Below are 27,043 nucleotides of genomic sequence, written 5' to 3' on the forward strand. Positions count from 1 at the left end.
TGGGTTGGTGCATCCGGGTCGGTCTTCTCCATGTCTTTTCCAGATACTTCATTCTGGGCACAGTGCCCCTTTCTTCCTCTTAAGCGGAGTCCACACTTTACTGGAATGAACACCAGCAACACAGTGCACACGAGGATCTCCCAGCCAAACCCAGAGTCTCGTGGCCCATGTGGCCAACGTTCGATTATCGCAACCCAGAAGCCCACAGCTGTTCCCAGAGAGACCACAGCGGCTCCAGAACTGTGTGGGGAGACATTGAAATGGCCACCAGCTGGCTCCAGAGAGCCTGGGGGCTTTGTCTCTGATCACCAGTGTCCTCTCGGCCACTAGAAACTGCTTGGAACCCCTACGAGGGTTCCGTCTCCAATGCAAACCAGTGCCTGGCAACAGGAGCTGAAGGGAGTAGGGGTGGGGGAGGTGCACCCGAGACTCCAACGCAAATCAGTGCCTGGCAACAGGAGCTAACAGTCGATGGGCAGCGGAGGAGAATCTCTATATTGTGTACCTGAAAAAAATGCAACCCTATGTAGCATTGTCTTGGAATTAAACTTTGACACTTATAAAAAAAAGTTAAAAATGAAACTAGATATCAAAGGGAGAAAGATAACAAAATCTAAACACGTAGAAAGTAACTTTCTAGATTATCGGAGACAAAAGATAAAATTTCAGTGCACTGACCCGAAGGAAAATAAAACTACAACGTATTAAAATTGGTGGGACACAGCTAAATCAACAGAGAGCTCAATTTTTAGCACTCAATGCATACATTAGAAAGGAGGAGGAGTATCTGGGTGGCTCAGTCAGTTAGTCCAACTCTTGATTTTGACTCGGGTCATGGTCAACCTTGGGATAGTGAGGCTGAACCTGCATTGTGCTGGTGCTGGGCATGGTGGCTGCTTAATCATCTCTCTCTCTTTCTGCACCGCTTCCGTTTCTCTGTCTCTGTCTCTGTCTCTGTCTCTGTGTCTATCTCTCTCTCTCTCTCTAAAAAGAAAAGGAGTCTCAAAACTATAATCTTTCTATTTTAGAACCTAGAAAAAGAGGAGAAACTAAAACTAAAGAAGAAAACCAGAAGAATCCTTCTACCCCATTTCAAGATATTCGTCTACAGTAATCAAAAGTGCGTGGTGTTGGTGAAGAGCAGACCAATGGAACAGAATAAAGATGGATAAGTGGAACAGAATCAGGGACCCAGAAAGACAACTACACCCATATGTCGAATGGGGCCTTGACAAAGGTAAAAAGCCGTTCAGTGGAGGAGTGACAGCGTTTTGAATAAATGGTGCTAGAGCAAGTGGACATGCATAGGCAAAGAAGAAGGAGAAGCAGAAGAGGGAGCGGGAGAGGGGAGGAGGAGGTGGAGGACGAGGAGGCCGGGGACCACAATCTAAGTATCAAACCCTATACAAAACTTAACTCAGGCTGCCTGGGTGAGGCAGCCTGTGCGGCAGCCAGCTCTTGATTTCGGCTCTTGTCAAGCTCTCAGCGTCCCGGGACAAAGTCAGGCTCCAAGCTCACTGGCGAGGCTGCTTGAGGATGCTCTTTTCCCTTCTCCCTCCAGGCCCCTGCCCGCTCATGCACATGTTCACTCTCCCAAAGGAAAAAAAGAAAAAAAGAGTATTTTAAAAAGTAGCTCAAAATTAATCACTGCCTTACATGGAAAATGATAAATCTTATAGGGAAAATGTGGGGAAAAATTTCCAGAATGGAAAGCTAGGTAAAGAATCCTCCAGTCGAACATCAAATTATTTTCCCTAAGGTAAAGTTGATTAATTAGACTTTATCCAACAATCAGAATTGTAAATCTGTGCCGTGTGAAAGACCTCCTTAAGAAGACCCAAAAGACAAGCTACCAACTTGGAGGAAATAGGTCCAAATCACATAGCTAATAGAGGACTCCTGTCTGAAGCATGGAAACTCAGAATTTGATCCCCAAGTAAGCATGCAATCTAGTTAGCAAAAGGAAATAGAAGGGGGGTGGGGAAAAAGTAAAGGGCCTGCCACCTTTACCAAAGCGTAGACAGATGGAAACCACATAGAAAGTTGCCATTGGGGCAATTCAAATGAAAACTCCAGTGAGCTCTCACTGCACACCTATCACAGTGATTCAAACCAAATGCGCCAGAGAGGGAGAGAGACCCCACCACCAAATGCAAGGCAGGATGTGGAATGACTGGATCACTCCCGCATCACAGTTGGGAATGGAAAATGATAGAGCTGACTCTTGAAAACAGTTAAGAGTTTCTTTTCCTTTTCCAAGCCGTGAGTTACATTCCCGTTCACATGCAGTATAATATCAATTTCAGGTGTCCAATAGAGTGGCTCAACCCTTCCACACAGATTCTTTGAGAACTAGACTTGCTACCGCCCTAAGAGTAGGTCATGGCACTATGGCATTTATCTTAGAGAAATCAAAACTTAACGTTTGCTCCAAAGCCTGTAGGGGAATGTATCTGTGTCCTTATGAAAGCATTGGGGCTGCCAAGGGGGTGGAAGGGACTGGAGTGGTTGGATATTGACACTTGACATGGCTGCTGTAAGTGATAAACTCCTCTTGCTTCTTTGAAGGCCCCTTCCCCTTAATGGTGGTCCTGAGGACGAGGAGAATAGGAATGTCAACAATTTCAATCGCTTTAAACCTGCCAAGCATTAGAACACCATCTCTTCTACACTAGTTCACTCTCGTCTTAATCCTCAGTATCCCAAAGCAGACAGGTGGGGTCTGGTCCAAGAGGGGTTGCAGGCAGAGTCCCTTCCACAGGCCATCTCCCCTCTTGCCCAGAAGCCCAATGACCAGGTCCCAGGCTTTCAACTCATCTAATTTCTGTGCCTTCTCTAGGGACACCAGGGAACTTCTGGGCTCTTTTTCTGCCTTCAAGGAGGCTCTGCGACGCTGGGTCTAGTGCTCTCAGCCGACTTGGACCACACGGCCAGTTGTCTCCTCCTGCATGGGCCACCTATTGGCTCGGGTGGATCAGGTGAGGGCATGTCCTCTCAGAGAGATACATGGAGAACAGAATAGAGGACCTCTTTCTGGCATTGTTTACCCTAATCTCTCAGTGCTTGCTACCATCGCTTGACTTCCCTGGAATTTCAAGCCCAGGAGAGGGGGGTGGGTCAGCAGCCAGAACTGTGGCTTCACCCTTGTGTCTTTTTTGAATGTTTTCCACAACCCAGAGGGCTTCCGACAACACCAATTGATAACCGCATATGGTTTCCGTGGGCCAGGCATCCAGGTGCATCTAGCCAGGGACCTGTGTCTCAGGATTTCTCACAAGGATGCAATCAAGATGTCATGTGGGTCTTCAGTCATCTCCAGGCTTGTTGGCGGGAAATCTGCTTGTGTGCTCACTCGGGTGGCTCCTAGCAGCCAGAGGTCCTCCATTGCGGTGAGCAAGAAATATTCATTCCTTGCCACATGGGCCTCTCCATCATACAGCCCACAAGGAGCAGGCGGCTTCCCTCGAAACCAAGGTTGAGGGAGCGAGAGCAAGCCCAAGAGGAGACCAGTGTCTTTGTCTACGAGCCTCAGACGGGACATGCTATCTATCTCTCGGGCCATATTCTGTCCTTTCAAAGTGAGGCAGGAGTTCCTGACTCTAATCCAGTGGTAGAGTATGGAACACAAAACGAGGTGTACCCACGAAGGGAATCGTTGGAGACCCTGAAAGGCTGCCCTCCATGCTTTGCTGGGACTTTACCTCAGCTAGGCATCACCATAAACCTTGCATCCAAACTAGAACGTGACCTATGAGAAAATTTTGTCAAGCCCTTCTGGGATCCTTACAGCAGCTTGCCTAGAAGTTCCTTGCACAAGGGAAGGGTGCCTGTGTGGCTTAGTCAGGTCAACGTCTGACTCTTGATTTTGGCTCAGGGCGTGGTCCCATGGTCTGTGAAATCCAGCCCAGCGTCTGGTTGTGCACTTGAGTCGAAGGCTGTCTAGGAATCTCTCTCTCCCTGCCCCTCCCCCGCTTGCATGTGTGTGTGCCCTTGCTCTTTCTCTCTCTCAGAAATGAAGAAGCGGAAGTCATCGTAGTGGTAGGAGTGGTAGTTATTTTCACATCAGTGGGTAATGAGACAACCTTGGCTTGGAATGGGAGCTCTGAAATTCACTAGCTGTGTGATCTTGGGGCAAGTTGTGTCCCGTCTCTGAACCTCAGTAGTATAGGACACACTGGGTTATTGGGACAATTAAGTGATCAGTAAAGGACACTTAAAACCCTTCGTTGCTTGGCATAGAATCCGTTCATACAATCAATTCTCAGTCGCAGTAGGATCAGCAATTTGATCGTTTTATTTTTTTGGTCCTTAACAATGAAAAATGCTCTCTCACATGGCTATAGGGAATAGGTAGCATCAGTTCAAGAATGGGGTGGATCTCCAGTCAAAGGAGCAATGGGTGTGGCTGAAGGGGTAAGGAAGCACAGGAGCTTTTGTGCTCTGGTTGTGAGTGTTGGTGGCTGCTGGGAAAGGGAATCAGACCTGCAGGGGACCCGAGATCTTGGAGTCTGGCCAGTGCACCCTTGCTCCCTTCTTGGGCTTCTGGGCTTTCAGGGGAGCCTGAGGCCCTTGAGGGCATTTGGAGGCTGTGCCCAGAAGAGCAGGAGCAGGAGCTGGAGCTGGAGCAGGAGCAGGAGCAGGAGCAGGAGGCCCCCCGGAGACAGGCTGGACCTTGGGCCCAGAGTTGGCCAGCTTCTGCCTGAGGCAATGGTTTTCTTCCTTGAGCCTTTGGAACTCCCTCTCTGCCCACAGAACAGCCTTCTGGCTCTCCTCACTTCTGTTGTCCACCAGGAGGCGCTCTCGGTCATGCAAGGAGGAGATTCTCTGCCATTCTCGGTGCAGGTCGTCGGCCATATTCTTTTAGAGGCCTAAGTTCCAGTGGGCAGCATCCACCTTCCTGCGCACCTTGGCGAGTTCGTTCTTCACTTGCAGGCAGCGTGCCTTCTCCTCCATCATCTTCCTCTCCAGGTGTTTGAGGTGCTCTTCGCACAGCTTAGGCTCTGCCTCGAGCTTCAGGTGCAGCTTCTGAATCTCCCTTTCCAGGAGGCTGTTTCGCTGGTGAAAAGATACTTGCTCAGCTTGGTGGATTGTTGTGTTTCCTGGGAGCTCTTCATTCCCCTGACGTGCCTTCTTCAGTGTCCTGGATGGCTCTCCTTGATTCAGGGGGCTCCCACGGAGCACGTGATCAGTGGAGGAGGAGCCAGTCTGCACCTGCCTCCTTGAGCCCCCACCTTCCAGATGATCTCGAAGGAGCTCTAGCAGATGCATCACCGTCAGTAGGATCTGGCTGAGGGTGTGGTGATGGCTCTGGCCCTCAGCGGGGGCCTGCCACAGCACACCTCCATCAGGAAGCTCTGGCCTGCCTGCCTCCCCTGCCTCTTCCTGCCCTCTCAGTCCACAGCTGCCAATGTCCTGAGACAGAGGGTCTGCACTTCCCCGCAGATCAGGGCTGTCCTTGAAGTCTTCTGGCATATTCCTCGCAGGGGGTTCTCCATCGTCCTGGGGGGCTCCACAGATGGGATTTTCATCGGTGAGCTGGTGAGGGCTCTTCTTCAACAGCCTTTGCCGAACTCCCTTCAGCAGTTGCGTAGCGTCTGCCACAGAAAAGTACCCGACATCTTGATTCAGGGCAGCCAGAGCAAGGATCTGTAGCGGGAGAGGACTGGCCTTGTGCTCCGATGATGGGACGGCTCCATGGGTTGGTGCATCCGGGTCGGTCTTCTCCATGTCTTTTCCAGATACTTCATTCTGGGCACAGTGCCCCTTTCTTCCTCTTAAGCGGAGTCCACACTTTACTGGAATGAACACCAGCAACACAGTGCACACGAGGATCTCCCAGCCAAACCCAGAGTCTCGTGGCCCATGTGGCCAACGTTCGATTATCGGCAACCCAGAAGCCCACAACTGTTCCCGGAGAGACCACAGCGGCTCCAGAACTGTGTGGGGAGACATTGAAATGGCCACCAGCTGGCTCCAGAGAGCCTGGGGGCTTTGTCTCTGATCACCAGTGTCCTCTCGGCCACTAGAAACTGCTTGGAACCCCTACGAGGGTTCCGTCTCCAATGCAAACCAGTGCCTGGCAACAGGAGCTGAAGGGAGTAGCGGTGGGGGAGGTGCACCCGAGACTCCAACGCAAATCAGTGCCTGGCAACAGGAGCTAACAGTCGTTGGGCAGCGGAGGAGAATCTCTATATTGTGTACCTGAAAAAAATGCAACCCTATGTAGCATTGTCTTGGAATTAAACTTTGACACTTATAAAAAAAAGTTAAAAATGAAACTAGATATCAAAAGGAGAAAGATAACAAAATCTAAACACGTAGAAAGTAACTTTCTAGATTATCGGAGACAAAAGATAAAATTTCAGTGCACTGACCCGAAGGAAAATAAAACTACAACGTATTAAAATTGATGGGACACAGCTAAATCAACAGAGAGCTCAATTTTTAGCACTCAATGCATACATTAGAAAGGAGGAGGAGCATCTGGGTGGCTCAGTCAGTTAGTCCAACTCTTGATTTTGACTCGGGTCATGGTCAACCTTGGGATAGTGAGGCTGAACCTGCATTGTGCTGGTGCTGGGCATGGTGGCTGCTTAATCATCTCTCTCTCTTTCTGCACCGCTTCCGTTTCTCTGTCTCTGTCTCTGTCTCTGTCTCTGTGTCTATCTCTCTCTCTCTCTCTAGAAAGAAAAGGAGTCTCAAAACTATAATCTTTCTATTTTAGAACCTAGAAAAAGAGGAGAAACTAAAACTAAAGAAGAAAACCAGAAGAATCCTTCTACCCCATTTCAAGATATTCGTCTACAGTAATCAAAAGTGCGTGGTGTTGGTGAAGAGCAGACCAATGGAACAGAATAAAGATGGATAAGTGGAACAGAATCAGGGACCCAGAAAGAGAACTACACCCATATGTCGAATGGGGCCTTGACAAAGGTAAAAAGCCGTTCAGTGGAGGAGTGACAGCGTTTTGAATAAATGGTGCTAGAGCAAGTGGACATGCATAGGCAAAGAAGAAGGAGAAGCAGAAGAGGGAGCGGGAGAGGGGAGGAGGAGGTGGAGGACGAGGAGGCCGGGGACCACAATCTAAGTATCAAACCCTATACAAAACTTAACTCAGGCTGCCTGGGTGAGGCAGCCTGTGCGGCAGCCAGCTCTTGATTTTGGCTCTTGTCAAGCTCTCAGCGTCCCGGGACAAAGTCAGGCTCCAAGCTCACTGGCGAGGCTGCTTGAGGATGCTCTTTTCCCTTCTCCCTCCAGGCCCCTGCCCGCTCATGCACATGTTCACTCTCCCAAAGGAAAAAAAGAAAAAAAAGAGTATTTTAAAAAGTAGCTCAAAATTAATCACTGCCTTACAGGGAAAATGATAAATCTTATAGGGAAAATGTGGGGAAAAATTTCCAGAATGGAAAGCTAGGTAAAGAATCCTCCAGTCGAACATCAAATTATTTTCCCTAAGGTAAAGTTGATTAATTAGACTTTATCCAACAATCAGAATTGTATATCTGTGCCATGTGAAAGACCTCCTTAAGAAGACCCAAAAGACAAGCTACCAACTTGGAGGAAATAGGTCCAAATCACATAGCTAATAGAGGACTCCTGTCTGAAGCATGGAAACTCAGAATTTGATCCCCAAGTAAGCATGCAATCTAGTTAGCAAAAGGAAATAGAAGGGGGGTGGGGAAAAAGTAAAGGGCCTGCCACCTTTACCAAAGCGTAGACAGATGGAAACCACATAGAAAGTTGCCATTGGGGCAATTCAAATGAAAACTCCAGTGAGCTCTCACTGGACACTTATCACAGTGATTCAAACCAAATGCGCCAGAGAGGGAGAGAGAGACCCCACCACCAAATGCAAGGCAGGATGTGGAATGACTGGATCACTCCCGCATCACAGTTGGGAATGGAAAATGATAGAGCTGACTCTTGAAAACAGTTAAGAGTTTCTTTTCCTTTTCCAAGCCGTGAGTTACATTCCCGTTCACATGCAGTATAATATCAATTTCAGGTGTCCAATAGAGTGGCTCAACCCTTCCACACAGATTCTTTGAGAACTAGACTTGCTACCGCCATAGGAGCAGGTCATGGCACTATGGCATTTATCTTAGAGAAATCAAAACTTAACGTTTGCTCCAAAGCCTGTAGGGGAATGTATCTGTGTCCTTATGAAAGCATTGGGGCTGCCAAGGGGGTGGAAGGGACTGGAGTGGTTGGATATTGACACTTGACATGGCTGCTGTAAGTGATAAACTCCTCTTGCTTCTTTGAAGGCCCCTTCCCCTTAATGGTGGTCCTGAGGACGAGGAGAATAGGAATGTCAACAATTTCAATCGCTTTAAACCTGCCAAGCATTAGAACACCATCTCTTCTACACTAGTTCACTCTCGTCTTAATCCTCAGTATCCCAAAGCAGACAGGTGGGGTCTGGTCCAAGAGGGGTTGCAGGCAGTGTCCCTTCCACAGGCCATCTCCCCTCTTGCCCAGAAGCCCAATGACCAGGTCCCAGGCTTTCAACTCATCTAATTTCTGTGCCTTCTCTAGGGACACCAGGGAACTTCTGGGCTCTTTTTCTGGCTTCAAGGAGGCTCTGCGACGCTGGGTCTAGTGCTCTCAGCCGACTGGACCACACGACCAGTTGTCTCCTCCTGCATGGGCCACCTATTGGCTCGGGTGGATCAGGTGAGGGCATGTCCTCTCAGAGAGATACATGGAGTACAGAATAGAGGACCTCTTTCTGGCATTGTTTACCCTAATCTCTCAGTGGTTGCTACCATCGCTTGACTTCCCTGGAATTTCAAGCCCAGGAGAGGGGGGTGGGTCAGCAGCCAGAACTGTGGCTTCACCCTTGTGTCTTTTTTGAATGTTTTCCGCAACCCAGAGGGCTTCCGACAACACCAATTGATAACCGCATATGGTTTCCGTGGGCCAGGCATCCAGGTGCATCTAGCCAGGGACCTGTGTCTCAGGATCTTTCACAAGGCTGCAGTCAAGATGACATGTGGGTCTTCAGTCATCTCCAGGCTTCTGGCGGGAAATCTGCTTGTGTGCTCACTCGGGTGGCTCCTAGCAGCCAGAGGTCCTCCATTGCGGTGAGCAAGAAATATTCATTCCTTGCCACATGGGCCTCTCCATCATACAGCCCACAAGGAGCAGGCGGCTTCCCTCGAAACCAATGGTGAGGGAGCGAGAGCAAGCCCAAGAGGAGACCAGTGTCTTTGTCTACGAGCCTCAAACGGGACATGCTATCTATCTCTCGGGCCATATTCTGTCCTTTCAAAGTGAGGCAGGAGTTCCTGACTCTAATCCAGTGGTAGAGTATGGAACACAAAACGAGGTGTACCCACGAAGGGAATCGTTGGAGACCCTGAAAGGCTGCCCTCCATGCTTTGCTGGGACTTTACCTCAGCTAGGCATCACCATAATCCTTGCATCCAAAGTAGACCGTGACCTATGAGAAAATTTTGTCAAGCCCTTCTGGGATCCTTACAGCAGCTTGCCTAGAAGTTCCTTGCACAAGGGAAGGGTGCCTGTGTGGCTTAGTCAGGTCAACGTCTGACTCTTGATTTTGGCTCAGGGCGTGGTCCCATGGTCTGTGAAATCCAGCCCAGCGTCTGGTTGTGCACTTGAGTGGGAAGGCTGTCTAGGAGTCTCTGTCTCCCTGCCCCTCCCCCGCTTGCATGTGTGTGTGCCCTTGCTCTTTCTCTCTCTCAGAAATGAAGAAGCAGAAGTCATCGTAGTGGTAGGAGTGGTAGTTATTTTCACATCAGTGGGTAATTAGACAACCTTGGCTTGGAATGGGAGCTCTGAAATTCACTAGCTGTGTGATCTTGGGGCAAGTTGTGTCCCCTCTCTGAACCTCAGTAGTCTATGACACACTGGGTTATTGGGACAATTAAGTGATCAGTAAAGGACACTTAAAACCCTTCATTGCTTGGCATAGAATCCCTTCATACAATCAATTCTCAGTCGCAGTAGGATCAGCAATTTGATCGTTTTATTTTTTTGGTCCTTAACAATGAAAAATGCTCTCTCACATGGCTATAGGGAATAGGTAGCATCAGTTCAAGAATGGGGTGGATCTCCAGTCAAAGGAGCAATGGGTGTGGCTGAAGGGGTAAGGAAGCACAGGAGCTTTTGTGCTCTGGTTGTGAGTGTTGGTTGCTGCTGGGAAAGGGAATCAGACCTGCAGGGGACCCGAGAACTTGGAGTCTGGCCAGTGCACCCTTGCTCCCTTCTTGGGCTTCTGGGCTTTGAGGGGAGCCTGTGGCCCTTGAGGGCATTTGGAGGCTGTGCCCAGAAGAGCAGGAGCAGGAGCTGGAGCTGGAGCAGGAGCAGGAGCAGGAGCAGGAGGCCCCCCGGAGACAGGCTGGACCTTGGGCCCAGAGTTGGCCAGCTTCTGCCTGAGGCAATGGTTTTCTTCCTTGAGCCTTTGGAACTCCCTCTCTGCCCACAGAACAGCCTTCTGGCTCTCCTCACTTCTGTTCTCCACCAGGAGGCGCTCTCGGTCATGCAAGGAGGAGATTCTCTGCCATTCTCGGTGCAGGTCATCGGCCATCTTCTTGTAGAGGCCTAAGTTCCAGTGGGCAGCATCCACCTTCCTGCGCACCTTGGCGAGTTCGTTCTCACTTGCAGGCAGCGTGCCTTCTCCTCCATCATCTTCCTCTCCAGGTGTTTGAGGTGCTCTTCGCACAGCTTAGGCTCTGCCTCGAGCTTCAGGTGCAGCTTCTGAATCTCCCTTTCCAGGAGGCTGTTTCGCTGGTGAAAAGATACTTGCTCAGCTTGGTGGATTGTTGTGTTTCCTGGGAGCTCTTCATTCCCCTGACGTGCCTTCTTCAGTGCCCTGGATGGCTTTCCTTGATTCAGGGGGCTCCCACGGGGCACGTGATCAGTGGAGGAGGAGCCAGTCTGCACCTGCCTCCTTGAGCCCCCACCTTCCAGATGATCTCGAAGGAGCTCTAGCAGATGCATCACCGTCAGTAGGATCTGGCTGAGGGTGTGGTGTTGGCTCTGGCCCTCAGTGGGGGCCTGCCACGGCACACCTCCGTCAGGAAGCTCTGGCCTGCCTGCCTCCCCTGCCTCTTCCTGCCCTCTCAGTCCACAGCTGCCAATGTCCTGAGACAGAGGGTCTGCACTTCCCCGCAGATCAGGGCTGTCCTTGAAGTCTTCTGGCATATTCCTCGCAGGGGGTTCTCCATCGTCCTGGGCTGCTCCACAGATGGGATTTTCATCGGTGAGCTGGTGAGGGCTCTTCTTCAACAGCCTTTGCCGAACTCCCTTCAGCAGTTGCGTAGCGTCTCCCACAGAAAAGTACCCGACATCTTGATTCAGGGCAGCCAGAGCAAGGATCTGTAGCGGGAGAGGACTGGCCTTGTGCTCCGATGATGCGACGGCTCCATGGGCTGGTGCATCCGGGTCGGTCTTCTCCAAGTCTTTTCCAGATACTTCATTCTGGGCACAGTGCCCCTTTCTTCCTCTTAACCGGAGTCCACACTTTACTGGAATGAACACCAGCAACACAGTGCACACGAGGATCTCCCAGCCAAACCCAGAGTCTCGTGGCCCATGTGTCCAACGTTCGATTATCGGCAACCCAGAAGCCTACAGCTGTTCCCGGAGAGCCCACAGCGGCTCCAGAACTGTGTGGGGAGACATTGAAATGGCCACCAGCTGGCTCCAGAGAGCCTGGGGGCTTTGTCTCTGATCACCAGTGTCCTCTCGGCCACTAGAAACTGCTTGGAACCCCTACGAGGGTTCCGTCTCCAATGCAAACCAGTGCCTGGCAACAGGAGCTGAAGGGAGTAGGGGTGGGGGAGGTGCACCCGAGACTCCAACGCAAATCAGTGCCTGGCAACAGGAGCTAACAGTCGTTGGGCAGCGGAGGAGAATCTCTATATTGTGTACCTGAAAAAAATGCAACCCTATGTAGCATTGTCTTGGAATTAAACTTTGACACTTATAAAAAAAAGTTAAAAATGAAACTAGATATCAAAGGGAGAAAGATAACAAAATCTAAACACGTAGAAAGTAACTTTCTAGATTATCGGAGACAAAAGATAAAATTTCAGTGCACTGACCCGAAGGAAAATAAAACTACAACGTATTAAAATTGGTGGGACACACCTAAATCAACAGAGAGCTCAATTTTTAGCACTCAATGCATACATTAGAAAGGAGGAGGAGTATCTGGGTGGCTCAGTCAGTTAGTCCAACTCTTGATTTTGACTCGGGTCATGGTCAACCTTGGGATAGTGAGGCTGAACCTGCATTGTGCTGGTGCTGGGCATGGTGGCTGCTTAATCATCTCTCTCTCTTTCTGCACCGCTTCCGTTTCTCTGTCTCTGTCTCTGTCTCTGTGTCTATCTCTCTCTCTCTCTCTAGAAAGAAAAGGAGTCTCAAAACTATAATCTTTCTATTTTAGAACCTAGAAAAAGAGGAGAAACTAAAACTAAAGAAGAAAACCAGAAGAATCCTTCTACCCCATTTCAAGATATTCGTCTACAGTAATCAAAAGTGCGTGGTGTTGGTGAAGAGCAGACCAATGGAACAGAATAAAGATGGATAAGTGGAACAGAATCAGGGACCCAGAAAGACAACTACACCCATATGTCGAATGGGGCCTTGACAAAGGTAAAAAGCCGTTCAGTGGAGGAGTGACAGCGTTTTGAATAAATGGTGCTAGAGCAAGTGGACATGCATAGGCAAAGAAGAAGGAGAAGCAGAAGAGGGAGCGGGAGAGGGGAGGAGGAGGTGGAGGACGAGGAGGCCGGGGACCACAATCTAAGTATCAAACCCTATACAAAACTTAACTCAGGCTGCCTGGGTGAGGCAGCCTGTGCGGCAGCCAGCTCTTGATTTTGGCTCTTGTCAAGCTCTCAGCGTCCCGTACAAAGTCAGGCTCCAAGCTCACTGGCGAGGCTGCTTGAGGATGCTCTTTTCCCTTCTCCCTCCAGGCCCCTGCCCGCTCATGCACATGTTCACTCTCCCAAAGGAAAAAAAGAAAAAAAGAGTATTTTAAAAAGTAGCTCAAAATTAATCACTGCCTTACAGGGAAAATGATAAATCTTATAGGGAAAATGTGGGGAAAAATTTCCAGAATGGAAAGCTAGGTAAAGAATCCTCCAGTCGAACATCAAATTATTTTCCCTAAGGTAAAGTTGATTAATTAGACTTTATCCAACAATCAGAATTGTATATCTGTGCCATGTGAAAGACCTCCTTAAGAAGACCCAAAAGACAAGCTACCAACTTGGAGGAAATAGGTCCAAATCACATAGCTAATAGAGGACTCCTGTCTGAAGCATGGAAACTCAGAATTTGATCCCCAAGTAAGCATGCAATCTAGTTAGCAAAAGGAAATAGAAGGGGGGTGGGGAAAAAGTAAAGGGCCTGCCACCTTTACCAAAGCGTAGACAGATGGAAACCACATAGAAAGTTGCCATTGGGGCAATTCAAATGAAAACTCCAGTGAGCTCTCACTGCACACCTATCACAGTGATTCAAACCAAATGCGCCAGAGAGGGAGAGAGAGACCCCACCACCAAATGCAAGGCAGGATGTGGAATGACTGGATCACTCCCGCATCACAGTTGGGAATGGAAAATGATAGAGCTGACTCTTGAAAACAGTTAAGAGTTTCTTTTCCTTTTCCAAGCCGTGAGTTACATTCCCGTCCACATGCAGTATAATATCAATTTCAGGTGTCCAATAGAGTGGCTCAACCCTTCCACACAGATTCTTTGAGAACTAGACTTGCTACCGCCCTAAGAGTAGGTCATGGCACTATGGCATTTATCTTAGAGAAATCAAAACTTAACGTTTGCTCCAAAGCCTGTAGGGGAATGTATCTGTGTCCTTATGAAAGCATTGGGGCTGCCAAGGGGGTGGAAGGGACTGGAGTGGTTGGATATTGACACTTGACATGGCTGCTGTAAGTGATAAACTCCTCTTGCTTCTTTGAAGGCCCCTTCCCCTTAATGGTGGTCCTGAGGACGAGGAGAATAGGAATGTCAACAATTTCAATCGCTTTAAACCTGCCAAGCATTAGAACACCATCTCTTCTACACTAGTTCACTCTCGTCTTAATCCTCAGTATCCCAAAGCAGACAGGTGGGGTCTGGTCCAAGAGGGGTTGCAGGCAGTGTCCCTTCCACAGGCCATCTCCCCTCTTGCCCAGAAGCCCAATGACCAGGTCCCAGGCTTTCAACTCATCTAATTTCTGTGCCTTCTCTAGGGACACCAGGGAACTTCTGGGCTCTTTTTCTGCCTTCAAGGAGGCTCTGCGACGCTGGGTCTAGTGCTCTCAGCCGACTTGGACCACACGGCCAGTTGTCTCCTCCTGCATGGGCCACCTATTGGCTCGGGTGGATCAGGTGAGGGCATGTCCTCTCAGAGAGATACATGGAGAACAGAATAGAGGACCTCTTTCTGGCATTGTTTACCCTAATCTCTCAGTGGTTGCTACCATCGCTTGACTTCCCTGGAATTTCAAGCCCAGGAGAGGGGGGTGGGTCAGCAGCCAGAACTGTGGCTTCACCCTTGTGTCTTTTTTGAATGTTTTCCGCAACCCAGAGGGCTTCCGACAACACCAATTGATAACCGCATATGGTTTCCGTGGGCCAGGCATCCAGGTGCATCTAGCCAGGGACCCGTGTCTCAGGATCTCTCACACGGCTGCAGTCAAGATGTCATGTGGGTCTTCAGTCATCTCCAGGCTTGTTGGCGGGAAATCTGCTTGTGTGCTCACTCGGGTGGCTCCTAGCAGCCAGAGGTCCTCCATTGCGGTGAGCAAGAAATATTCATTCCTTGCCACATGGGCCTCTCCATCATACAGCCCACAAGGAGCAGGCGGCTTCCCTCGAAACCAATGGTGAGGGAGCGAGAGCAAGCCCAAGAGGAGACCAGTGTCTTTGTCTACGAGCCTCAGAAGGGACATGCTATCTATCTCTTGGGCCATATTCTGTCCTTTCAAAGTGAGGCAGGAGTTCCTGACTCTAATCCAGTGGTAGAGTATGGAACACAAAACGATGTGTACCCACGAAGGGAATCGTTGGAGACCCTGAAAGGCTGCCCTCCATGCTTTGCTGGGACTTTACCTCAGCTAGGCATCACCATAATCCTTGCATCCAAACTAGAACGTGACCTATGAGAAAATTTTGTCAAGCCCTTCTGGGATCCTTACAGCAGCTTGCCTAGAAGTTCCTTGCACAAGGGAAGGGTGCCTGTGTGGCTTAGTCAGGTCAACGTCTGACTCTTGATTTAGGCTCAGGGCGTGGTCCTATGGTCTGTGAAATCCAGCCCTGCGTCTGGTTGTGCACTTGAGTGGGAAGGCTGTCTAGGAGTCTCTGTCTCCCTGCCCCTCCCCCGCTTGCATGTGTGTGTGCCCTCGCTCTTTCTCTCTCTCAGAAATGAAGAAGCAGACGTCATCGTAGTGGTAGGAGTGGTAGTTATTTTCACATCAGTGGGTAATGAGACAACCTTGGCTTGGAATGGGAGCTCTGAAATTCACCAACTGTGTGATCTTGGGGCAAGTTGTGTCCCCTCTCTGAACCTCAGTAGTCTATGACACACTGGGTTATTGGGACAATTAAGTGATCAGTAAAGGACACTTAAAACCCTTCATTGCTTGGCATAGAATCCCTTCATACAATCAATTCTCAGTCGCAGTAGGATCAGCAATTTGATCGTTTTATTTTTCTGGTCCTTAACAATGAAAAATGCTCTCTCACATGGCTATAGGGAATAGGTAGCATCAGTTCAAGAATGGGGTGGATCTCCAGTCAAAGGAGCAATGGGTGTGGCTGAAGGGGTAAGGAAGCACAGGAGCTTTTGTGCTCTGGTTGTGAGTGTTGGTGGCTGCTGGGAAAGGGAATCAGACCTGCAGGGGACCCGAGAACTTGGAGTCTGGCCAGTGCACCCTTGCTCCCTTCTTGGGCTTCTGGGCTTTGAGGGGAGCCTGTGGCCCTTGAGGGCATTTGGAGGCTGTGCCCAGAAGAGCAGGAGCAGGAGCTGGAGCTGGAGCAGGAGCAGGAGCAGGAGCAGGAGCAGGAGCAGGAGGCCCCCCGGAGACAGGCTGGACCTTGGGCCCAGAGTTGGCCAGCTTCTGCCTGAGGCAATGGTTTTCTTCCTTGAGCCTTTGGAACTCCCTCTCTGCCCACAGAACAGCCTTCTGGCTCTCCTCACTTCTGTTCTCCACCAGGAGGCGCTCTCGGTCATGCAAGGAGGAGATTCTCTGCCATTCTCAGTGCAGGTCGTCGGCCGTCTTCTTGTAGAGGCCTAAGTTCCAGTGGGCAGCATCCACCTTCCTGCGCACCTTGGCGAGTTCGTTCTTCACTTGCAGGCAGCGTGCCTTCTCCTCCATCATCTTCCTCTCCAGGTGTTTGAGGTGCTCTTCGCACAGCTTAGGCTCTGCCTCGAGCTTCAGGTGCAGCTTCTGAATCTCCCTTTCCAGGAGGCTGTTTCGCTGGTGAAAAGATACTTGCTCAGCTTGGTGGATTGTTGTGTTTCCTGGGAGCTCTTCATTCCCCTGACGTGCCTTCTTCAGTGCCCTGGATGGCTTTCCTTGATTCAGGGGGCTCCCACGGGGCACGTGATCAGTGGAGGAGGAGCCAGTCTGCACCTGCCTCCTTGAGCCCCCACCTTCCAGATGATCTCGAAGGAGCTCTAGCAGATGCATCACCGTCAGTAGGATCTGGCTGAGGGTGTGGTGTTGGCTCTGGCCCTCAGCGGGGGCCTGCCACGGCACACCTCTGTCAGGAAGCTCTGGCCTGCCTGCCTCCCCTGCCTCTTCCTGCCCTCTCAGTCCACAGCTGCCAATGTCCTGAGACAGAGGGTCTGCACTTCCCCGCAGATCAGGGCTGTCCTTGAAGTCTTCTGGCATATTCCTCGCAGGGGGTTCTCCATCGTCCTGGGGGGCTCCACAGATGGGATTTTCATTGGTGAGCTGGTGAGGGCTCTTCTTCAACAGCCTTTGCCGAACTCCCTTCAGCAGTTGCGTAGCGTCTCCCACAGAAAAGTACCCGACATCTTGATTCAGGGCAGCCAGAGCAAGGATCTGTAGCGGGAGAGGACTGGCCTTCTGCTCCGATGATGCGACGGCTCCATGGGCTGGTGCATCCGGGTCGGTCTTCTCCATGTCTTTTCCAGATACTTCATTCTGGGCACAGTGCCCCTTTCTTCCTCTTAAGCGGAGTCCACACTTTACTGGAATGAACACCAGCAACACAGTGCACACGAGGATCTCCCAGCCAAACCCAGAGTCTCGTGGCCCATGTGGCCAACGTTCGATTATCGGCAACCCAGAAGCCCACAGCTGTTCCCGGAGAGCCCACAGCGGCTCCAGAACTGTGTGGGGAGACATTGTAATGGCCACCAGCTGGCTCCAGAGAGCCTGGGGGCTTTGTCTCTGATCACCAGTGTCCTCTCGGCCACTAGAAACTGCCTGGAACCCCTACGAGGGTTCCGTCTCCAATGCAAACCAGTGCCTGGCTACAGGAGCTGAAGGGAGTAGGGGTGGGGGAGGTGCACCCGAGACTCCAACGCAAATCAGTGCCTGGCAACAGGAGCTAATAGTCGTTGGGCAGCGGAGGAGAATCTCTATATTGTGTACCTGAAAAAAATGCAACCCTATGTAGCATTGTCTTGGAATTAAACTTTGACACTTATAAAAAAAAGTTAAAAATGAAACTAGATATCAAAGGGAGAAAGATAACAAAATCTAAACACGTAGAAAGTAACTTTCTAGATTATCGGAGACAAAAGATAAAATTTCAGTGCACTGACCCGAAGGAAAATAAAACTACAACGTATTAAAATTGGTGGGACACAGCTAAATCAACAGAGAGCTCAATTTATAGCACTCAATGCATACATTAGAAAGGAGGAGAAGCATCTGGGTGGCTCAGTCAGTTAGTCCAACTCTTGATTTTGACTCGGGTCATGGTCAACCTTGGGATAGTGAGGCTGAACCTGCATTGTGCTGGTGCTAGGCATGATGGCTGCTTAATCATCTCTCTCTCTTTCTGCACCGCTTCCCTTTCTCTGTCTCTGTCTCTGTCTCTGTCTCTGTGTCTATCTCTCTCTCTCTCTCTAAAAAGAAAAGGAGTCTCAAAACTATAATCTTTCTATTTTAGAACCTAGAAAAAGAGGAGAAACTAAAACTAAAGAAGAATACCAGAAGAATCCTTCTACCCCATTTCAAGATATTCGTCTACAGTAATCAAAAGTGCGTGGTGTTGGTGAAGAGCTAGACCAATGGAACAGAATAAAGATGGATAAGTGGAACAGAATCAAGGACCCAGAAAGAGAACTACACCCATATGTCGAATGGGGCCTTGACAAAGGTAAAAAGCCGTTCAGTGGAGGAGTGACAGCGTTTTGAATAAATGGTGCTAGAGCAAGTGGACATGCATAGACAAAGAAGAAGGAGAAGCAGAAGAGGGAGCGGGAGAGGGGAGAAGGAAGTGGAGGACGAGGAGGTCCGGGACCACAATCTAAGTATCAAACCCTATACAAAACTTAACTCAGGCTGCCTGGGTGAGTCAGCCTGTGCGGCAGCCAGCTGTTGATTTTGGCTCTTGTGAAGCTCTCAGCGTCCCGGGACAAAGTCAGGCTCCAAGCTCACTGGCGAGGCTGCTTGAGGATGCTCTTTTCCTTTCTCCCTCCAGGCCCCTGCCCGCTCATGCACATGTTCACTCTCCCAAAGGAAAAAAAGAAAAAAAGAGTATTTTAAAAAGTAGCTCAAAATTAATCACTGCCTTACATGGAAAATGATAAATCTTATAGGGAAAATGTGGGGAAAAATTTCCAGAATGGAAAGCTAGGTAAAAAATCCTCCAGTCGAACATCAAATTATTTTCCCTAAGGTAAAGTTGATTAATTAGACTTTATCCAACAATCAGAATTGTAAACCTGTGCCGTGTGAAAGATTTCCTTAAGGAGACCCAAAAGACAAGCTACCAACTTGGAGGAAATAGGTCCAAATCACATAGCTAATAGAGGACTCCTGTCTGAAGCATGGAAACTCAGAATTTGATGCCCAAGTAAGCATGCAATCTAGTTAGCAAAAGGAAATAGAAGGGGGGGGGGAGAAAAGGGCCTGCCACCTTTACCAAAGCGTAGACAGATGGAAACCACATAGAAAGTTGCCATTGGGGCAATTCAAATGAAAACTCCAGTGAGCTCTCACTGCACACCTATCACAGTGATTCAAACCAAATGCGCCAGAGAGGGAGAGAGAGACCCCACCACCAAATGCAAGGCAGGATGTGGAATGACTGGATCACTCCCGCATCACAGTTGGGAATGGAAAATGATAGAGCTGACTCTTGAAAACAGTTAAGAGTTTCTTTTCCTTTTCCAAGCCGTGAGTTACATCCCCGTTCACATGCAGTATAATATCAATTTCAGGTGTCCAATAGAGTGGCTCAACCCTTCCACACAGATTCTTTGAGAACTAGACTTGCTACCGCCCTAGGAGTAGGTCATGGCACTATGGCATTTATCTTAGAGAAATCAAAACTTAACGTTTGCTCCAAAGCCTGTAGGGGAATGTATCTGTGTCCTTATGAAAGCATTGGGGCTGCCAAGGGGTTGGAAGGGACTGGAGTGGTTGGATATTGACACTTGACAGGGCTGCTGTAAGTGATAAACTCCTCTTGCTTCTTTGAAGAACCCTTCCCCTTAATGGTGGTCCTGAGGACGAGGAGAATAGGAATGTCAACAATTTCAATCGCTTTCAACCTGCCAAGCATTAGAACACCATCTCTTCTACACTAGTTCACTCTCGTCTTAATCCTCAGTATCCCAAAGCAGACAGGTGGGGTCTGGTCCAAGAGGGGTTGCAGGCAGTGTCCCTTCCACAGGCCTTCTCCCCTCTTGCCCAGAAGCCCAATGATCAGGTCCCAGGCTTTCAACTCATCTAATTTCTGTGCCTTCTCTTGGGACACCAGGGAACTTCTGGGCTCTTTTTCTGCCTTCAAGGAGGCTCTGCGACGCTGGGTCTAGTGCTCTCAGCCGACTTGGACCACACGGCCAGTTGTCTCCTCCTGCATGGGCCACCTATTGGCTCGGGTGGATCAGGTGAGGGCATGTCCTCTCAGAGAGATACATGGAGAACAGAATAGAGGACCTCTTTCTGGCATTGTTTACCCTAATCTCTCCGTGCTTGCTACCATGGCTTGACTTCCCTGGAATTTCAAGCCTAGGAGAGGGGGGTGGGTCAGCAGCCAGAACTGTGGCTTCACCCTTGTGTCTTTTTTGAATGTTTTCCGCAACCCAGAGGGCTTCCGACAACACCAATTGATAACCGCATTTGGTTTCCGTGGGCCAGGCATCCAGGTGCATCTAGCCAGGGACCCGTGTCTCAGGATCTCTCACAGGGCTGCAGTCAAGATGTCATGTGGGTCTTCAGTCATCTCCAGGCTTGTTGGCGGGAAATCTGCTTGTGTGCTCACTCGGGTGGCTCCTAGCAGCCAGAGGTCCTCCATTGCGGTGAGCAAGAAATATTCATTCCTTGCCACATGGGCCTCTCCATCATACAGCCCACAAGGAGCAGGCGGCTTCCCTCGAAACCAATGGTGAGGGAGCGAGAGCAAGCCCAAGAGGAGACCAGTGTCTTTGTCTACGAGCCTCAGAAGGGACATGCTATCTATCTCTCGGGCCATATTCTGTCCTTTCGAAGTGAGGCAGGAGTTCCTGACTCTAATCCAGTGGTAGAGTATGGAACACAAAACGATGTGTACCCAAGAAGGGAATCGTTGGAGACCCTGAAAGGCTGCCCTCCATGCTTTGCTGGGACTTTACCTCAGCTAGGCATCACCATAATCCTTGCATCCAAACTGGAACGTGACCTATGAGAAAATTTTGTCAAGCCCTTCTGGGATCCTTACAGCAGCTTGCCTAGAAGTTCCTTGCACAAGGGAAGGGTGCCTGTGTGGCTTAGTCAGGTCAACGTCTGACTCTTGATTTCGGCTCAGGGCGTGGTCCCATGGTCTGTGAAATCCAGCCCAGCGTCTGGTTGTGCACTTGAGTGGGAAGGCTGTCTAGGAATCTCTCTCTCCCTGCCCCTCCCCCGCTTGCATGTGTGTGTGCCCTCGCTCTTTCTCTCTCTCAGAAATGAAGAAGCAGAAGTCATTGTAGTGGTCGCAGTGGTAGTTATTTTCACATCAGTGGGTATTGAGACAACCTTGGCTTGGAATGGGAGCTCTGAAATTCACTAGCTGTGTGATCTTGGGGCAAGTTGTGTCCCCTCTCTGAACCTCAGTAGTATATGACCCACTGGGTTATTGGGACAATTAAGTGATCAGTAAAGGACACTTAAAACCCTTCGTTGCTTGGCATAGAATCCCTTCATACAATCAATTCTCAGTCGCAGTAGGATCAGCAATTGGATCGTTTTATTTTTTGGGTTCTTAACATTGAAAAATGCTCTCTCACATGGATTTAGGGGATACGGAGCATCAGTTTAATAATGAGGGTGGATCTCCACTAAAAGGAACAATGGTTGTGGCTTAAGGGGTAAGGAAGCCCAGGAGCTTTTGTGCTCTGGTTGTGAGTGTTGGTGGCTGCTGGGAAAGGGAATCAGACCTGCAGGGTATCCGAGAACTTGGAGTCTGGCCAGTGCACCCTTGCTCCCTTCTTGGGCTTCTGGGCTTTCATGGGAGCCTGTGGCCCTTGAGGGTATTTGGAGGCTGTGCCCAGAAGAGCAGGAGCAGGAGCCGGAGCTGAAGCAGGAGCAGGAGCAGGAGCAACAGCAGGAGCCCCCCTGGAGACAGGCTGGAACTTGGTCCCAGAGTTGGCCAGCTTCTGCCTGAGGCAATGGTTTTCTTCCTTGAGCCTTTGGAACTCCCTCTCTGCCCACAGAACAGCTTTCTGGCTCTCCTCACTTCTGTTCTCCACCAAGAGGCGCTGTGGGTCATGCAAGGAGGAAATTCTCTGCCATTCTCGGTGTCGGTCTTCGGCCATCATCTTGTAGAGGCCTAAGTTCCAGTGTGCGGCATATACATTCCTTCGCCCCTTGACAAGTTCGTTCTTTACTTGCAGGCAGCGTGCCTTCTCCTCCATCATCTTCATCTCCATGTGTTTGAGGTGCTCCTCTGCCTCGAGCTTCAGGTGCAACTCCTGAATCTCCATTTCCAAGAGGCTGTTTCGCTGGTGAAAAGATACTTGCTCAGCTTGGTGGATTGTTGTGTTTCCTGGGAGCTCTTCATTCCCCTGACGTGCCTTCTTCAGTGCCCTGGATGGCTTTCCTTGATTCAGGGGGCTCCCACGGGGCACGTGATCAGTGGAGGAGGAGCCAGTCTGCACCTGCCTCCTTGAGCCCCCACCTTCCAGATGATCTCGAAGGAGCTCTAGCAGATGCATCACCGTCAGTAGGATCTGGCTGAGGGTGTGGTGTTGGCTCTGGCCCTCAGCGGGGGCCTGCCACGGCACACCTCCATCAGGAAGCTCTTGCTTGCCTGCCTCCCCTGCCTCTTCCTACACTCTCAGTCCACAGCTGCCAATGTCCTGAGACAGAGGGTCTGCACTTCCCCGCAGATCAAGGCTGTCCTCAAAGTCTTCTGGCATATTCCTCGCAGGGGGTTCTCCATCGTCCTGGGCTGCTCCACAGATGGGATTTTCATCGGTGAGCTGGTGAGGGCTCTTCTTCAACAGCCATGGCCGAACTCTCTTCAGCAATTGCGTGGCATCTTCCACAGAAAAGTACCCGACATCTTGATTCAGGGCAGCCAGAGCAAGGATCTGTAGCGGGAGAGGACTGGCCTTGTGCTCAGATGATGCAACGGCTTCACTGGCTGGTGCATCTGGATCGGTCTTCTCCATGTCTTTTCTAGATACTTCATTCTGGGCACAGTGCCCCTTTGTTCCTTTTAAGCGGAGTCCACACTTTACTGTAATGAACACCACCAACACAGTGCATACGAGGATATCCCAGCCAAACCCAGAGTCTCGTGGCCCATGTGGCAAACGTTCGTATATCACCATCCCAGAAGCCCCCAGCAGCTCCCAGAGAGCCCACAGTGGCTCCAGAACTGTGTGGGGAGATATTGTAATGGCCACCAGCTGGATCCCGAGAGCCTGGGTGCTTTGTCTCTGATCGCCAGTGTCCTCTCGGCCACTAGAAACTGCTTGGAACCCCTACGAGGGTTCCGTCTCCAATGCAAACCAGTGCCTGGCAACAGGAGCTGAAGGGAGTAGGGGTGGGGGATGTACACCCGAGTCTCCAACCCAAATCAGTGCCTGGCATCAGGAGCTAACAGTCATTGGGCAGCGGAGGTGAATCTCTATATTGTGTATCTGAAAAAATGCAACCCTATATAGCATTGTTTTGGAATTCAACTTTTAAAACTGATAAAACAAAGTTAAAAATGAAACTAGATATCAAAGGGAGAAAGATAACAAAATCTAAACATGTAGAAAGTAACTTTCTAGATTATAGGAGACAAAAGATAAAATCTCAGTGCACTGAAGTGAAGGAAAATGAAAATACAACGTATTAAAATTTGTGGGACACATCTAAATCAACAGAAAGCTAAATTTATAGCACTCAATGCATACATCAACTGTTGATTTTGACTCGGGTCTAGGTCAACCTTGAGATAGTGAGACTGAACCTGCATTGTGCTGGTGCTGGGCATGGTGGCTGATTAATCATCTCTCTCTCTTTCTGACCCCTTCCCTGTCTCTCTGTCTGTCTCTGTGTCTGTCTCTCTCTCTCTCTCTCTCTCTATAACTCTAAGAAGAAATGGAGTCTCAAACTATAATCTCTCTACTTTAGAACTTAGAAAAAAGAGGAGAAAATAAAACTAAAGAAGAAAACCAGAAGAATCCTTCTACCCAAATCAAGATATTCATCTACAGTAATCAAAAGTGTGTGGTGTTGCTGAAGAGCTAGACCAATGGAACAGAATAAAGATCGATAAGTGGAACAGAATCAAGGACCCAGAAAGAGAACTACACCCATATGTCCAGTGGGGCCTTGACAAAGGTAAAAAGCAGTTCAGTGGAGGAGTGACATCGTTTTGAAAAAATGGTGCTAGAGCAAGTGGACATGCATATGTAAAGAATAAGAAGGAGAAGCAGAAGACGGAGCGGGAGAGCGGAGGAGGAGGTGGAGGACAAGGAGCCCGGTTACCACAATCTAAATATCAAACCCTATACAAAACTAAACTCAGGGTGCCTGGGTGCGTCAGCCTGTGAGGCAGCCAGCTCTTGATTTCGGCTCTTGTCAAGCTCTCAGGGTCTCGGGAAAAAGTCAGGATTCACGCTCACTGGCGGTGCTGCTATATGATGCTGTTGTCCCTTCTCCCTCCACGCCCCTGCCCGCTCAAGCACATATTCACTCTCCCAGAAAGAAAGAAAAAAAAATAATAGTTTAAAAAGTAGCTCAAAATTAATCACTGCCCTACATGGAAAATGATAAATCATATAGGGAAAATGTGGGGAAAAATTTTCAGTATGCAAAGCTAGTTAAAGAATCCTCCAATTGAACATCAAATAATTTTCCATAAGGTAAAGTTGATTAATTGGACATTATCCAACAATCAGAATTGTAAATCTGGGCCGTGTGAGAAACCTCCTTAAGAAGACCCAAAAGGCAAGCTACCAACTTGGAGGAAGTAGGTCCAAATCACATAGCTAATACAGGACTCCTGTCTGAAGCATTGAAACTCACAATTGGACTACCAAGTAAGCATGCAATCTAGTTAGCAAAAGGAAAGAGAAGGAAAAAAAAAAATGTAAAGGGCCTGCCACCTTTACCAAAGAGTAGACTTATGGAAATCACATTAAAAAGTTGCCTTTGGGGCTATTCAAATGAATACTCCAGTGAGCTCTCACTGCACACCTATCACAGTGATACAAACCAAATGCGCCAGCGAGGGAGAGAGAGACCCCACTACCAAATGCAAGTCAGGAGGTGGAATGACTGGATCACTTCCATATCGCAGTTGGGAATGGAAAATGATAGAGCTGCCTCTTGAAAACAGTTAACCGTTTCTTTTCATTTTCAAAGCCGTGAGTTACATTCCTGTTAACATGCACTATAATACCAATTTCAGGTGTCCAATATAGTGGCTCAACCCTTTCACACAGATTCTTAGAGAACTAGACTTGCTACCGCCCTAGGAGCAGGTCATGGCACTATGGCATTTATCTTAGAGAAATCAAAACTTAACGTTTGCTCCAAAGCCTGTAGGGGAATGTATCTGTGTCCTTATGAAAGCATTGGGGCTGCCAAGGGGGTGGAAGGGACTGGAGTGGTTGGATATTGACACTTGACAGGGCTGTAAGTGATAAACTCTTCTTGCTTCTTTGAAGGTCCCTTCTCCCTAATGGTGGTTCTGTGGACGATGAGAAAAGAAATGCTAACGATTTCAATCACTTTAAACCTGCCAAGCATTAGGACACCATCTATTCTACACTAGTTCACTCTCGTCTTAATCCTCAGTGTCCCAAAGCAGACAGGTGGGGTCTGGTCCAAGAGGGTTTGCAGGCAGTGTCCCTTCCACAGGTCATCACCCGTCTTGCCCAGAAGCCCAATGACCAGGTCCCAGGCTTTCAACTCATCTAATTTCTGTGCCTTCTTTAGGGGTACCAGGGAACTTCTGGGCTCTTTCTCTGCCTTCAAGGAGGCTCTGCGACGCTGGGTCTAGTGCTCTCAGCCGACTTGGTCCACACGGCCAGTTGTCTCCTCGGGTGGATCAGGTGAGGGCATGTCCTCTCAGAAGGATACATGGAGAACAGAATAGAGGTCCTCTTTCTTGCATTGTTTACCCTAATCTCTCATTGGTTTCTACCATCGCTTGACTTCCCTGGAATTTTAAGCCCAGGAGAGAGGGGGTGGGTCAGCAGCCAAAACTGTGACTTCACCCTTGTGTCTATTTTGAATGTTTTCTGCAAACCAGAGAGCCTCCGACAACACCAATTGATAACTGCATATGGTTCCTGGGCTAGGCATCCAGGTGCATCTAGCCAGGGACCTGTGTCTCAGGATCTCTCACAAGGCTGCAGTCAAGAAGTCATGTGGGTCTTCATTCATCTCCAGGCTGCTTGGGGGGAAAATCTGCCGGTGAGCTCACTTGGGTGGCTCTTAGCAGCCAGAAGTCCTCCATTGCGGTGAGCAGGAAAGATTCATTTCTTGCCACATAAGCCTTTCCATATTACAGCCCACAAGGAGCTGGTGGCTTCCCTCGAAACCAACGGTAGCAAGTGAGAGCTAGCACAAGTGGAGACCAGTGTCTTTTTCTACGAGCCTCAGAAGTGACATCCTATCTCTTGGGCCATAATCTGTCCTTTCGAAATGAGGCAGGAGTTCCTGAGTCTAATCCAGTGGTAGAGTATGTGTACCCAAGAATGGAATCGTTGGAGACCCTATAGGCTGCCCTCCATGCTTTGGTGGGAACTTACCTCAGCTAGTCATCACCATTATCCTTGCATCCAAACTAGAACGTGAACTATGAGTAAATTTTGTCAAGCCCTTCTGGGATATTTACAGCACCTTGCCTAGAAGTTCCTTGCACCTGGGTGCCTGTGTGGCTTAGTCAGATCAATGTCTGACTCTTGATTTCAGTTCAGGGCATGGTCCCATGGTCTTGAAACCCAGCCCAGTGTCTGGATCTGCACTTGAGTGGGAAGGCTGTCTAGAAATCTCTCTCTCTTTCCCTCCCCCACTTGCATGTGAGTGTGTCTTCGAGCTTCATCTCTTCAAATATTAAGAAGCAGAAGTAGTAGTAGTGGTAGTAGTGCTAAGTATTTTCACATCAGTGGATAATTAGACAACCTTTGTTTGGAATGGGAGCTCTGATATTCACTAGCTGCGAGATCTTGGGCAAGTTGTGTCCCCTCTCTGAACCTCAGTAGTATATGACGCTCGGTTATTGAGACATATAAGTGATCAGTAAAAGACACTTAAAACCCTTCATTGCTTGGCATAGCATCTCTTCATAAAATCAATTCTCAGTGGCAGTAGTATCAGCAATTTGATATTTTTATTTTTTGGAGCTTAAAATTGAAAAATACACTCTCACATGGCTATTGGGGATAGGCAGCA

General features: G+C 49.2%; 2 long non-coding RNA genes across 2 annotated transcripts; both read left to right on the forward strand.

Annotated features, from left to right (window-relative positions):
* Positions 1-1,206: 1,206 nt before the first annotated feature.
* On the forward strand, positions 1,207-6,840 carry LOC309857920. Its single transcript, XR_014307965.1, has 3 exons — positions 1,207-1,237; positions 2,840-2,978; positions 6,725-6,840. It is a non-coding gene; the product is annotated as an uncharacterized lncRNA (long non-coding RNA).
* A 5,753-nt stretch (positions 6,841-12,593) lies between these two features.
* On the forward strand, positions 12,594-25,663 carry LOC309857922. The gene is made up of 4 exons (XR_014307967.1): positions 12,594-12,624; positions 14,228-14,366; positions 18,126-18,335; positions 25,583-25,663. It is a non-coding gene; the product is annotated as an uncharacterized lncRNA (long non-coding RNA).
* The last annotated feature ends 1,380 nt before the right edge of the window (positions 25,664-27,043 follow it).

Source organism: Mustela nivalis (assembly GCF_964662115.1).
Source record: "Mustela nivalis genome assembly, contig: HAP1_SCAFFOLD_1545, whole genome shotgun sequence".
Taxonomy (NCBI): Eukaryota; Metazoa; Chordata; class Mammalia; order Carnivora; family Mustelidae; genus Mustela; species Mustela nivalis.